Source organism: Bombina bombina, chromosome 2 (assembly GCF_027579735.1).
Source record: "Bombina bombina isolate aBomBom1 chromosome 2, aBomBom1.pri, whole genome shotgun sequence".
NCBI lineage: Eukaryota > Metazoa > Chordata > Amphibia > Anura > Bombinatoridae > Bombina > Bombina bombina.
Window position 1 is genome coordinate 112,250,325 of NC_069500.1, and position 13,253 is coordinate 112,263,577.

Here is a 13,253-nt window from a genome sequence, read left to right on the forward strand (position 1 = left end):
ATTGAAGTACAGTGAACTCATTCTTATGTTGAAGAAACCAGTTTGAGATGATTTGCGCTTTGTGACATGGTGCATTATCCTGCTGGAAGTAGCCATCAGAAGATGGGTACACTTTAGTCATAAAGGGATGGACATGGTCAGCAACAATACTCAGGAAGGCCATGGCATTTAAACAATGCTCAATTGGTACTAAGGGGCCCAAAGTGTGCTAAGAAAACATCCCCCACATCATTACACCACCACCACCACCACCACCAGCCTGAACCGTTGAGATAAGGCAGGATGGATACATGCTTTCATGTTATTTACACCAAATTCTGACCCTACCATATGAATTTTGCAGCTGAAATTGAGACAACGTTTTTCCAATCTTCTATTGTCCAATTTTGGTGAGGCTTTGCGAATTGTAGTCTCAGTTTCTTGTTCTTAGCTGACAGGAGTGGCACCCAGTGTGGTCTTCTGGTGCTGTAGCCCATCTGCTTCAAGGTTCGACATGTTGTGCATTCAGAGATGGTATTCTGCATACCTTGGTTGTAAGGAGTGGTTATTTGAGTTATTGTTGCCTTTCTATCATCTCAAACAAGTCTGCCCATTCTTCTCTGACATCAACAAGGCATTTTCGTCCACACAACTGGATATTTTATCTTTTTCGGACAATTCGCTGTAAACACTAGAGATGGTTGTGTGTGAAAATCCCAGTATATCAGCAGTTTTTGAAATATACAGACCAGCTGTCTGGCACCAACAACCATGCCACGTTCAAAGTCACTTAAATCCCCTTTCTTCCCCTATTCTGATGAACTTTAGCAAGTTGTCTTCACCATGTCTAGATGCCTAAATGAGTTGCTGCCATGTGATTGGCTGATTAGCAATTTGTGTAACCAAGCAATTGAACAGGTGAAACTAATAAAGTGGCTGGTGAGTATATATCTACCATTGCTTTGGTAGAATGCAGAAGTACACAGTGATTATCTGCTGGAGCATGCCTAGAAGCAAATGATCTGCTGTGTAATGCAATGCCTGTGTTTCTGAAGCTAAACACTGATAAAGGCGGGGGGGGGGGGTGATCAGACTACTGCAAACAGTATAGCTATTTAAGTTATTTTGCTTATTTTTAAAAATAATTTTAAAATACTTGTCAGCAATTTTTAAACAATTTTGTTTATGCAAACTATTTTTAGCCCTTTTGGGATATGCACAGATCTTAACATGTTTTATGGCACTTTAATGTTGACTTTCCCATCCCTTTAAGTAGATGATAGGGAACCAAACTAGCTAAATGAGAAAACAGTGATACTTTCTACAACTCCAGTGAGTATGAACCTCTCAACTATTGAACTGTTGTGAGTTTGGATTTAGTGTGCATAGAGGCTCATCCCCTCTTGTTAAAGGGTCTCTGAGATGCTAAGCAGCAAGGAAGCGAGGTCATGATTTACAGTTTAAAAAAAGTGAAAATCCTGTAAAACTAAAAGTTGTTAAGTCTTTTGCAAAGAAACTCAAATCTTTCATTTTGTGTATAGTTCATGACAAAATTGTCCTAGGCCTCTAACACTAGATATATAGTTTAAAATAATACATACAGAAAGATAAGTGCTCTCTCAGGAACAAACAGTTTAATAGCCTGTTCTATGGCGATTTACCATATGACAGCAGCCATTATTAGCCCAATACTGCTTTTTCACAGAGAAGAACTATCCTGAAGTCTTAGTCTGACTAACAAGGTCAGTCCACCCCTAAAATACCAGACAATTCTTCTTTATGCCCAACTTGGACATGAACCAGTGACGTGCGGTGAGGTCAGAGGTTAGTGAGGCATTGGGTATGATACACTGGGTATGATATAAGAAACACATATATGAACCCAATAGAGTAGATTACATTTACGATTAAAATTGCAGGTTGCACAATGACAATTAACATTCTTTACAACAAGCATATACACACAATTCTTGTTACATAGGCAAATGCAGTTACACAATTTATACTCATTCAACACAAAAGAAAAAATATAGTGCATGTTCTTACCTCACCAGAGGCAGAACTTTTTTCACTTTCTGGGATGAGATTGAGATTGAAATGAAATTAAGTTTTAAAGAAATAGCAATACACATGGGTGAGCCAATCACATGAGGAAAATATGTGCAGTCACCAATCAAAAGCTACTGAGCCTATCTAGATATGCTTTTCAGGAAGGAATATCAAGAGAATGAAGCAAATTAGATAACAGAAATAATTTAGAAAGTTGTTTAAAATGGTATTCTCTATCAGAATCACAAAAGAAAAAATTGGGTTTAATGTCCCTTTAAGCACCAGCACATCTGTATTGATTGTGCTGATTACCTGGAGAATAAAGCACGCGCACACACACTACATGCGCACAAACACTCTGCTCCAACAGTCAAATTCTGAAATTACAATTACATAGGAATACAATATATTATTTTGGATAACAAAAGGGCGGTTATCCTATTGTTAACTTGAGATATGTTTGAAATGAAATTATGAGAAATACATACTGCCACATCTGCAGCACTTAGATTGTATAAGATTAACTCTTCAGTCAAGATTTTATCTAAAAATTCTACACTTGTTTGAAATGTTTTTTTTTATTATTTATGCAAATGATCATTTGCATATTTTGTACAAACCTGTACGGTTTCCCAATCCAGGCTGACAGCAAGCTAAGAAGCAGTACAGATTTGTACAATAATATGCAAATTATCATTTGCATAAATAATAATTAAAAAAAATATTTCAAACAAGTGTAGAATTTTAAGATAAAATCTTGACTGAATAGGCATAATGGGGCAGTAAGAAATATTTCTTTAACAATGACAGTAGTCAATAAACAGCATTAAGACTTTTTTTTTTTGCCTCTTCTCCTCCAATATTTTTTGACACCAGGTTGACCAAAATAGACAGGTTAAAATTTATGAAAAAGAGTGTTCATTTTTTTTTTTTTTTTTAAATGTTGAGAGCAGACAGTATCACTAACAATGAAAAATGTAACTAGATTTGCTGTCAGAGAAGTAATACTACAAATGACCACTAGAGGTCCTCAGAGAAAAAAAAATGAATGAAGGAGAAAATAAATACAATACGTGACAATTCTATAAACGTTACAACAGCCTTATGATTAGTGCAGTGAGATGAAGAGCAAGTCACCTACTACAAGACACATTAAAGGCTGCAGCCCTGAGTCCCCCCCCCCTTCCTATCCCTAGTAGTAGCAGCGCCTGCTCTCAGCCTCTTACTGATTGCTGGAGAGACACGGAGGGAGGGGAGACAGACAGTGAGTGTGTGACAGCAGAAGGGAGGGATGTTTTTTCAATAAGTATAGGTTAGCAGCAACCCATATGACTGCCCCGCAAGGTCTCTGGATAAAACTGTACATTGACAGTCTGTGCTCTATTATTATGCAAATTATATTAAATCAACCCAGCTCTTAAAAGCAAGAAGAATCATACTTATGTGGTTTAGATCTTAGCTGCTGAAGGCAGCCTCGTTTAATTTTAAATATGTGAAAACAAAACAAGATTCTTTCTTAGCCCCCTTAACAAGTAGTCGAACCACTCTTGGGTGCATACTGCATATGGTTATGAGACACTGAACAACACTGAAACACTGAACTAAACTAAACAGGATATAACTAAATAACATATTAACGATATGAGAAACCTTATTAAGAGAAATAATTTGTAGGTGTCCGTTCAGCCCCATGGTATTGACTGTGGGAAGATCTCAGTCACTAAAGACTTCTGTTGTTTTACAGGCATTAATCAGGAAAGCCGGTTCAGTGGGATTAAGGGTTTGTGCACATTATTTTTATTATAATATACCTTGATGTCATCAAGGTATATTATAATAAAAATAATGTGCACAAATAATAGTAATAAAGTAATTCACTAACAGAAGCGGCTGCTGCATAGATTCACTGCGATTCAACAGAAGTTGCAGATGTCCCCTGGCAGTGATCTTTTAATGTTTAATCCAGGGCTGACTGTAATCTTGTAATGGTCTCAGTTGGTCTCAGTTACTTACCTTAACGTTCCGGTACAGTAGGTCAGGGGCCAGGCAGCTGATCCTATCGCTTGACTAACTTGATGTAGATGATCCGTCTCTCCTTCCCGCCAGTACAGCTCTCTATGCTGCTCCCTTGTGCATGCGCAGGGAGCCAATCAACGCCGGTCACGTTCTCCTGGTGCTGTCAATCACCAGGAGTACATGACCATCTCTGATTGGCTCGAGGCAGCATAAGGGATGCCTCTTATTGGTCTATATTTTGCTTCGGGTAATTTAAAGGTTGTTTTACAACCAGTGGGTGGCGCTGCTGCTATCCAGGAAAATGTGTCCATGTTTTGCTATGGAGAGATGCACTCCTGTATGATGCCTCTCCATAGCGTTACATGGCTGGAAAAAAAAAACGGTGATTTTTTTTTTGTTTTAATTAAAATTAAATTAAAATTCTGGCCCCATATGGCAGGGGAGGCAGTGCCTCCCCTGCCTCCTATGACTGCACGTCCCTGCCATGAACAGTACAAATTGTATATGGTCAGGTTCTTTGGTGCCATTTTTCTATGTCTAGACTAAAAGTTCTGTGTTTTAAGGTTATATTCAATGTTCCGGAATTAAAATATCCTAAGCTCCCTAGTCTATTGGGGTTGGTTACATTTTATATCTTCTCCTTTAGATCCTACTGTAAACTGTTAGGTGTTAAATAACATGTTAGTTATTGTTATTTGGCACTAAACATCTGTGCTTTCGTTATCCTTTTTTGCATAAGCCACGTCTACTTGGTTAGAAAAAGTTCTATTTATGGTGATCATTAGGTTTAGAACGTTAATTCACTATAGTTGTATCTTCAGCATTTTATGTTCCATTCAATTAAGGAGAATTATATACCCCTACATATTTATGGTGAACTGTGGTTCCTATAGAGTTTTTTCATAGCATGTTTTTTCCTGTTTGCGATACTGGGTTTATTCCTTTTCTGTATTACAGAGTACACTCCTCTAATCTTTGGAACTTAGTGGATAGCTAGTGCTGGGAAATTGTAGTACTAACAGTAAGGTTAGCACGAGTAAAGTAAGGAGCTGGGAGTTAATAGTTCTTACCCTCTCTGTCACTATAATGCCTTGAGGTACAGAACCTCCCCAGTGCTTCAATGATCCCCCTTACGAATGTATTCGTTCAAGTCTTGGGTATATTTATGTTATGCACAATATTTTCATACTCACTTGAGATCTGTTTACTGTATATTAGAGGTAGAAACTATATTTATGGGGTTTTTTTTTATTAATGATGTGCTGTTGGTGGCCATAATATAGCCTTCCTATAGAAGCCAAATTCAACATTGGTAAGTTTAGCTCATTCAAATTTGAAGTTATTTACCTAAGACTTAGGTAGAAATATATCCTTGTGCATATTTGCTTTAATTATAACATATTTCATAGACTCCATTATATGTTTGCAACAATATTAACATGTCGGCTAAGCAGACACTCTAATATAACAATTATTGCACTGGCCATCTTCCCAATTTTCAGTACTAATAGTTCTCTTATTATTATATTTATGAGTATAAGCTATGTCTTTCTTTTTCACTTCCAAGTGGAGTTTCTAATTTAAATACTATAAATAAATTTAAAAAGATATATATTTTTATAAATATATATATATATATATATATATATATATATATAGATAAATGGTGTTTTCCATGTAATAGATTTGTAGTGTTGTAACAGGATGATTGTAAAGGGTCCTATATAATGAGGATTATAGTCCTCAGCAATTTCCAGGCAGGATTAACTTTCTCATAAGTAATCGTGAGTTGAATTGTATTAAAGATATTCAAACAAAATATCTATTTGAAATTTATACTCTGCAATTCAGAGTGTTATTAAATGTCTTGAAACACACTTAAAGAGTCAGCAACATGGCAGCAATTACCCGTCAACTGGATGGTTAGTGCACATTATATTTACAAGCCGGTCATGCAGCAGAAACTTTCCATTATATGGTTGTGACTATGTAAATCAGGCGGACAGGACCAGAAATCATCCTCTTAACCGACACCTCTCCTGTGTCTAAGAATCCACAGAAAGCACAGACACAAGAAACTTTTATAGTCCCATTTTCTTTCATATGGCACAATATTAAGAGCATTGTCCTCAATTTGCCTCATGGTGTTTTCCATCCGTCGTCTAGGATCTATTGTTGGCAATATTTCAGGCATTGCACACCCCAACCCCGTAGGGATCGACTCAAGCCCCGACATGTCAACCATCAGCAGGTGTATAATCTGTTGTGGTTCTAAGCTGCCGCAGTTTATCTCCCCTGCGCAACATCTAGGATAGGCCTCCGTAACCGGAGGGAGCAAAGAAAAGGCCTTCAGAAGGATCTTCGAGTTGGAGCAATGTGTCTGTACTGTGAGCAGATGTTCCAAGTTCTCCTGTGCATCACAGAGAGGCGTCGGTCCATCGATCCCATCTGCAGACAAGTGGCGATCTTCCAAAGGGTACGCTGCAGATCTGTTATCCGATACTGCACATGTTGTGATAGCTATCCAGGAGTTGCGATTTTAGAGTAGTGTAGCTGTGTTGCAAATTAGTTGGAGTCACTCCAAGAAAACAGGAACGTCTGCTGTCTTGCACCATTTTTATTAGCGTCTCACAACTACTAAGTAGATGGTCCATTTTGGGTGCAAAAGTTGCTAGTAGCTTTAGAACGATATCTCTTTCTGTATCCATTGCCTCGTGGATGGCAGAGATAGATACAGTCCGTTCCACTATTTCAATACTCAAAATGCCTTCCGGGGTAGAAGTGATCAGATTCCTTTTATCTACTAGGATTTCCCGGACACTTATTTGTCAATGGAGAGGTAGATGGCAAGATATACAGGCTGCAAATTGGCTTTTTAAAAGAGGGTATCTTCAGAGCAAAAGATTCTTGCAGCCATCTTGGAATGCCGCCCACCGGAAGTCCTCCAAAATTCAGTTGTTTTTTATTAAAAAAATATATATACTTTTTTTTGTAGCAAAAAACTAAAATATACTTTATGTTGGGGGCAATTGGGCCACTTTTAAAAAATTAACTAGAGATCTGATCTCTGGTTAACTTTCTGAATGATGATTGCTTGTAAGGATTCCACTCCGTGTTTTTGTTTTCACCTTTTCCCTGACACCTGACTCAGGCTTACCTGTACTTAAGGCATCACCTGACTGCAGACAGGTGCTTAATTATTAAAACTTTAGGCTGCATCTGAGGCCTGACATACCTAATTGTTGTGCTTCTCATATCAAGCTACTCCAACTTTCTATCTAAACCGGAGCGTGTCTGCTCCCTGGGAGTGATTACAAACCAAGCTCTGCCATCACGGTTACAACCGCACCTTTTCAACAATCAAGAGACTTTTTATTATTCAGCGTTTATGCTATAACTCTCCTACCTGCAGCTGCTGTATGCTTGTTTCACTTTTCCTGTGCAAGTCTCGCAATCACTAAGGCTCTGAAGTGCTCCAGTCTTCCCGGTCTCCTCCCCCCAACTGCCGCAACTGAGCGCAACCGCAGCTCACACAGCTTGCTACGGAACATACAGCAGGAAGCTAGATAAGCCGCTCCACTTCAGTTTGACATCTACGGCTGGCTGGGGGTAAGCCTTAAACAACATACAACTGCTGTGTACAAGTTAAGGCTGTCTAGTACTATACATTATCGTTTTACTCACCGCAATCCTGAAAAGCAACCTTGTGGACTGAGTTAACTATTGCGGTCTCCATTCAGTTTATGCTAACTGCATTTGTGACAACTCACTCGCACTGTGGCTTATCAACTTGTTTCTTACTTTAAATGAGCTGAATGAACTTTAACCTCCAACAAATAAGTATTGGTTTGCTATTTGTTTCTCCTCCATACCCTAACCAAAGGTTATTGTTTTGTTGTGACCTATAACAGCAACTCAGACTTTCTTTTCATTATAAGAAGTTAAACCTTATTCTGCAATTTAATTATTTGAGATTAAATTTCTTCACTGTAAGCAGCCTGGTCTTTGCTGTACAATAGTCCATTGCCATAGTGATACAAATATATTATTTGATTTTACTCTGCAGTTGTGATCCATAACCATCTAGCTCAGCAGCATTACAGAATAATTAAGCCCATAAAAAATGGATCCAGCAGAGTTGCCCCAATTCATTTACAATCTCTCCAAGAGAGTGGATGAACTCACTCAAGGCCTTAGGGATCTAAAGGTCGAAAATGAGACTTTAAGAAAGATTATAAAAGACACCACTCCCCTTAAAGGAAAAAGTGCTGAATCTATAGTTGAACCACAGATTGCAGCACCTGATTTGTTCAATGGAGATAGGAGTCTATATCGCCAATATAGGAATGCATGCCTCCTCACCTTCAATTTAAAACCTCACACCTATCCTAATGATAAGGTTAAAGTCCTTTCTATGATCTCCTACCTAAGGGGTGAACCCCGTATCTGGGCTGACACCCTTTTTGAAAACAACGATCCTATTCTATCTTCCTTACAGTCCTTCTTAGCTGTCATGGATGAACTTTACTCAGACTCTAACTTACAACTGACTGCAGAAAGTAAGATGCGTAAACTAAAACAAGGCAACCGTGCCGTTGAAGTCTACATAACGGAGTTCAAACAACATGCCATTGATTCTCAATGGAACGTGATTGCCTTATGGAACCAATTTCGTCTTGGGCTCTCAGAGGCAGTTAAAGACGAGCTTGCCCGTACAGATCTCCCTGACACCTTAGATGGCCTCATGAAGCTCTCCATGCAAATTGATAGAAGACTCCGCGAAAGGAAGTCTGAACGCCAACCTGGGGACTCTGCTTACAAGAGAGCCCTCCATCCTCCATCAACTAGTTCTTCTTCAAGTGTTCCCGAACCTATGGATATAGGCTTTATGCGAGGACCACTGACTTCAGAAGAAAGATTTAGAAGAAAATCAAAGGGTCTCTGCATGTACTGTGGTAGTCCTAACCATGCTATTCGTGATTGTCCTTCTCTACGTAAAAACAAAAATAGTAAGTCCCTCTTACAACTGACCTCGTTGATTGTACATGATAAACCAATTCACTGTACTTTAACTCTCTCGTTACAGTGGGACAACAATCGCATGACGAAAGAAGCTATAATTGATACCGGAGCCCAAGGAAATTACATTGATCTATCTATTGTATTAAAGAATAAAATTCCACTCATCACTAAATTGTCTCCTGTCTCTATTAGGGTTGTAGATGGCTCTGAAATTTCCTCTGGCCCCATTACCCAGCACACAATTCCTATTCTCGTATCCACTATAGGATCTCATCAAGAATACATATCGTTTGATGTTATTTCCTCACCTCTCTTTCCCATTGTGTTAGGCTTACAATGGCTCAGGTTACACAAACCCGTGATCAACTGGAGTAATTTAGGTTTAACTTTTGATTCAGCTTACTGCCACCAAACTTGTCTGAATCATTCCACCCTGCTTCAGATAATAGAAACACCACAGATTCCGGAAGTATATAAAAAATTTGCAGAGGTATTTAGTAAGAAAGAAGCGGAGACACTGCCTCCACATCGGTCATATGACTGTCCTATCGAGCTCAAACCTGGTACCACTCCTCCCTATGGTCATCTTTACCCTCTTTGTCAACCTGAACTTGACCATCTAAAGACATATTTAGATGAAAATTTAAAAAAAGGCTTTATTCGTCCATCAGTCTCTCCAGCTGCTGCAGGTTTCTTCTTTGTAAGAAACAAAGACAACTCCCTCCGTCCAATTATCGATTTCAGGGAACTTAACAAAATCACTGTAAAAAATAGGTATCCCCTACCACTCATCCCCGAACTCATTGAACGTCTCCAACATGCCAAAATATTCACTAAGTTGGACTTAAGAGGGGCCTACAACTTAGTCCGCATTAGAGAAGGGGATGAGTGGTTAACTGCTTTCAGGACCAGATACGGTCTTTTTGAGTACCTAGTAATGCCGTTCGGGTTAAAAAAATGTCCCGGCCACGTTCCAGTACTTTATCAATGATATATTTCACGATCTACTGGATACTTGTGTGGTCGTGTACTTGGACGACATTCTAGTGTACTCAAACACCTTAGAAGACCATATTAAACACGTAAGTTGGATACTCTCCAGACTCCAAGTGCATAGGCTATATGCAAAACTCGAGAAGTGTGTTTTCCACACAAAAGAAATAGATTTCTTAAGTTACTCCATCGGTCCAAATGGTATCCAAATGCAGGCTAATAAAGTTGATTCCGTAAAAAATTGGCCACAACCAAAAAACAGGAAAGAGCTACAACGATTCCTCGGTTTTAGCAACTATTATAGGAAATTTATTAAAAATTTTTCTCAAATAGCTAAACCTCTTACTGCTCTTACCAGCTCCAGCATACCATTTATTTGGAACAGCAAGGCAACTGAAGCGTTTACCTCTCTAAAAAACTCCTTCTGCTCTGCTCCAATTCTTCAATTTCCTGACCCTTCTCTCCAATTTGTTCTAGAGGTGTATTCCTCGGATTATGCCCTCGGAGCTGTCCTTTCCCAAAGACGAAGCATGAATGACCCTCTTCATCCAGTGGCCTTCTATTCAAAAATATTATCACCTCCTGAGATGAATTATGCTGTTGGTGAAAAAGAACTCTTGGCCATAAAACGTGCTTTCGAGCATTGGAGGCATCTCTTGGAGGGCACCCTCTTACCAATCACCATCTTCACCGACCATCGTAATCTCGAGTTTCTCCAGAAGAATAAAACTCTCTCTAGTCGTCAGGTTAGATGGAGCCTATACTTCAGTAGGTTCAACTATCAAATAGTCTATAGGCCCGGTTCTAAAAATGGAAAGGCCGATGCACTGTCCAGAAAAGACCATAGACCTCCAAATACTCAGGAATCCACTTCTATCATTCCTCCGGATAGATTCCTGGGACTTCTTTCTACTTTCAAGACACAGGTACGGACAGCTTTACGGACTGATCCACAGCTACCCCACCTTCAACTCTCACGTAGAAACAATCTCTACTATCATGACAATCGTTTATACATCCCCGAGAACCTCAGGTTAGCTCTGATTAAACAACATCATGATCCACCTCTTCTGGGACATCCCGGTATCAGCAAAACTAAAGAACTTCTCAGTCGTTCCTATTGGTGGCCAAATTTGGAAACTTCTGTTAAGAACTATATATCCAACTGCACCATCTGCATCACATCCAAAAAGGAAAGGGCTAAACCATATGGACAACTTCTTCCAATACAAATACCCACCAGACCTTGGCTACATCTAGGCATGGACTTTATAGTCGAGCTGCCCGTAAGTTCTGGTTTCAACACCATCCTAGTTGTTACAGACATTCTGACCAAAATGGCCCATTTCATTCCATTTAACAAACTCCCCACTTCCAGTGAAACTGCACAGCTCTTCTTAAATTCTATCGTCCGTTACCATGGTATTCCATCTATCATAACAACCGATAGGGGTACACAGTTTACCTCTAAGTTTTGGAAGAATCTCTCCGAACAACTAAAATTTGACCATCGTTTAAGTACTGCCTTCCATCCGCAAACAAATGGCCAAACGGAGAAATTAAACCAATGGTTAGAGCAGTACTTACGCTGTTACTGCTCATACCATCAAACCGACTGGTCACAATACTTATATCTTGCAGAATTTGCATACAATAACTCGGTTAACTCATCCACCAAAGTCTCTCCCTTCTTCGCCAACTACGCATATCATCCTCAATTCTGCTTGGAAAATCCGGATAACCCAAATTCTCCTTCTGTAGATGATCTACTCCAAAAGCTCGCTGAGAACTTCCACTTCCTTAGAAGCAATATTCAACAGGCTCAAACTTCACAAAAGAAATACTACGATTTACGCAGACGACCATCACCTCCTTATGCTATTGGCAATAAAGTTTGGCTTTCGACAAAAAACATCAAAATGCCAGTTCCCAGCAAAAAATTAGCAGGATTGTACATTGGGCCATTCACTATCACTAAGGTGGTTAACCCAAACGCAGTAACTCTTGATTTACCTAGTTCGATTCCAATCCATCCCACCTTTCATGTGTCCCTCCTTAAACCAGCTTCAAATGACCCTGCAGTGAAACCCATTTTACCTCCTGTTTCGATACCCTTGGATTCAGATGTTTATGAGATCCACGACCTCCTGGATTCTAGACGACATAGAGGGGTTTTGCAATATCTGGTGAGATGGAAGGGCTACTCACCTGAAGATGATACTTGGGAGCCCTATACTCATATTGATGCTCCTAGACTGATCTCCCGATTCCACAGACGTTATCCTCTTAGACCCAGACATCAAGCCGAGGATCGGCTTGCTTGAAGGGGGACGTATGTAAGGATTCCACTCCGTGTTTTTGTTTTCACCTTTTCCCTGACACCTGACTCAGGCTTACCTGTACTTAAGGCATCACCTGACTGCAGACAGGTGCTTAATTATTAAAACTTTAGGCTGCATCTGAGGCCTGACATACCTAATTGTTGTGCTTCTCATATCAAGCTACTCCAACTTTCTATCTAAACCGGAGCGTGTCTGCTCCCTGGGAGTGATTACAAACCAAGCTCTGCCATCACGGTTACAACCGCACCTTTTCAACAATCAAGAGACTTTTTATTATTCAGCGTTTATGCTATAACTCTCCTACCTGCAGTTGCTGTATGCTTGTTTCACTTTTCCTGTGCAAGTCTCGCAATCACTAAGGCTCTGAAGTGCTCCAGTCTTCCCGGTCTCCTCCCCCCAACTGCCGCAACTGAGCGCAACCACAGCTCACACAGCTTGCTACGGAACATACAGCAGGAAGCTAGATAAGCCGCTCCACTTCAGTTTGACATCTACGGCTGGCTGGGGGTAAGCCTTAAACAACATACAACTGCTGTGTACAAGTTAACGCTGTCTAGTACTATACATTATCGTTTTACTCACCGCAATCCTGAAAAGCAACCTTGTGGACTGAGTTAACTATTGCGGTCTCCATTCAGTTTATGCTAACTGCATTTGTGACAACTCACTCGCACTGTGGCTTATCAACTTGTTTCTTACTTTAAATGAGCTGAATGAACTTCAACCTCCAACAAATAAGTATTGGTTTGCTATTTGTTTCTCCTCCATACCCTAACCAAAGGTTATTGTTTTGTTGTGACCTAGAAAAGCAACTCAGACTTTCTTTTCATTATAAGAAGTTAAACCTTATTC

The 13,253-nt window shown here is 39.6% G+C and overlaps 1 protein-coding gene across 2 annotated transcripts in view; it reads left to right on the plus strand.

The window, feature by feature from the left end:
- LOC128648507 (oncostatin-M-specific receptor subunit beta) overlaps window positions 1–13,253 on the plus strand; it is a 161,267-nt gene that overhangs the window by 114,258 nt on the left and 33,756 nt on the right. The gene's annotated exons all lie outside the window — the stretch shown is intronic.